The sequence below is a fragment of the Grammomys surdaster genome, unplaced genomic scaffold, assembly GCF_004785775.1.
Source record: "Grammomys surdaster isolate TR1022 unplaced genomic scaffold, NIH_TR_1.0 165, whole genome shotgun sequence".
NCBI classification, from domain to species: Eukaryota; Metazoa; Chordata; class Mammalia; order Rodentia; family Muridae; genus Grammomys; species Grammomys surdaster.
Genome location: NW_021604613.1, coordinates 14387994 through 14390096, shown reverse-complemented (window position 1 = coordinate 14390096; position 2103 = coordinate 14387994). Strand labels below are relative to the sequence as shown.

Sequence of the window (2103 nt, the reverse complement as noted above, 5' to 3'; positions counted from 1 at the left end):
GTGAAGTTACTTCAAGTTATTTTCTTGGATCTATAACCAGGAAACAATGCTATGCTGTGTGTATTAGTAAGCATCCAGCTCTAATCTGCCCGACATTGTGGAGACCAGAGAAAATTCCTGATGCTTGTTTTTATCTACTTCGGCTTTTCCTTCTAAGTTTTCAATGTGCAGGAATAACCATCCTCTGTACCGGTGTTAGCAATATCAGATCTCCAAAATATTCATGAAAAAATGGGTTTGACATACTAGATAGTATCAGGAAAACTGGAAAATAGCTTTGGATGAAATCTGAATGCTGGTTATGATTGACTGTTTTTTTTTTTTTAAGTGGCTCTTGCTATTAGCAATTGAGCCAGGCCAGAAAGCTAAAATATCTAAAAGGAGCATTGTTTTGTGTCCCTCTTCCAATAGAAAGTATGCATCTGGAGTATAAAACATTAATTATTATAGGAAAATAAAAGGGAAGAATGAAAGAAATATGAAACAGTTTTATAGGCATCCAAAAATGAAAGAAAACCTTTGACTTTCTTGCCACTGTCAGCTAAAATCGTTTATTTTGAGATTTGTACCTATATTGTTTCTTTTGGTAGAATTGGAATTCATGTACTTATACGTTACTATATAAAATTCTCTTCTTCTTTCACAATGTATGCTCCATAAGAACCAGAACCTTGTGGTGTCTGCTCACCACCACAGCCCACGGCAATCACGGGGCCTGAACATATTAGATGCCCAAAGCACTTGCTTTAGAATAATTAAATAAATTCAGTGGGAGGAAAGATGTTTTGACATGATTCTTTTCTCAATGCAAAGATACTGTGGAAATATCTATTGCTTTTCTCATCTGTCTCTCCTCCTCCTCCTCTTCTTCCTCCTCCCCCTCCTCCCCCTTCTTTTCTCACCTCAGAGCAATGTTGTATTCAACAGTTTACCAAGGCATAGTCCTCAACCTTATAGGACTTACAATCTACTGTGGGAGACAGATTTAAACCAAGAAATCACCATTTAGTGACATGTGAGGAACATTATCTTTGTAAGGGGAAAGAAGTAGCAACCCAACTGTCTTCTGCAGAAATCTGAATGTGCTCTGGCAGGCAACCATCTAAGGGCAAGGGGAAATAAACTTTTCAGAATTGAATTTTTACTTTTATAATCAGTTCATTGAAAATGAAGCCTGTGCTCGATAGTTTTATGTCAACTTAACACAAACTAAAATCATTTGAGAGAATGGAACCTCAATTAAGGAAATACCTCCATAAAATCAGGCTATAGGTAAGCCTGTAGGGCATTTTTTAAATTACTGATTGATGAGAGAGGGCCCAGATCATTATGAGTGGTACCATCCCTGGGCTGGTGGAAGAAAGCAGGCTGAGCAAGCCATGAAGACCAAGGGAGTAACCAGCACTCATCCATGGCTTCTGCATCAGCTCCTGCCTCCAGGTTCCTGTCCTATTTGAGTTCCTGCCTTTTCTTCCTTCAATGATAGACTATGATTTGAAAGTATAAGTCAAATAAAGCCTTTCCTTCTCAGCTTGCTTTTGGCCGCAGTGTCTTATCATCACAGCAATAGGACCCTAGCAAAGATAAAGACAAACTAACTTGAGAGCTTTATCCTTAGGTCATTTCAAAGAGGGCTTGTTTGGGCTGTAAAACCAAAAGCTCTCAAGGCTGTGACCAAAGATTGATGTTCTTCACAGAGCAAATCCTGCACTTTTTTGATAGTGCTGTGTTTTTCTGAGAAGATAACATGGGAAAAAAAAAGGAAAAAGAGAGCTTTGCTCATCTAATCCCTTTAAGTTCTTTTTTTTTTTTAAGGTTTACTAATTTTGTGTATGTAAATACACTGTAGCTGTCTTCAGACACACCAGAAGAGGGCATTGGATCCCATTACAGGTGGTTGTGAGCCACCATGTGGTTGCTGGGAATTGAACTCAGGACCTCTGGAAGAACAGCCAGTGTTCTTAACCTCTAAGTCATCTCTCCAGCACCCATTAAGTTCTTGATTTAAGCATCATTCAGAAGTATCGCTATGGAGCCCATTGTGCGCACAGACACAGACACACACGCTAGTTTAGATAGCTAGCTGAGCCCTTCCACTAGACT

At 39.1% G+C, this 2103-nt stretch overlaps 1 non-coding gene across 1 annotated transcript; it reads left to right on the top strand.

Moving 5' to 3' along the window:
- Nucleotides 1-1616: 1616 nt before the first annotated feature.
- Nucleotides 1617-1750, top strand: LOC114619916. Its single transcript, XR_003711240.1, has one exon. It is a non-coding gene; the product is annotated as a small nucleolar RNA SNORA25 (small nucleolar RNA).
- The last annotated feature ends 353 nt before the right edge of the window (nt 1751-2103 follow it).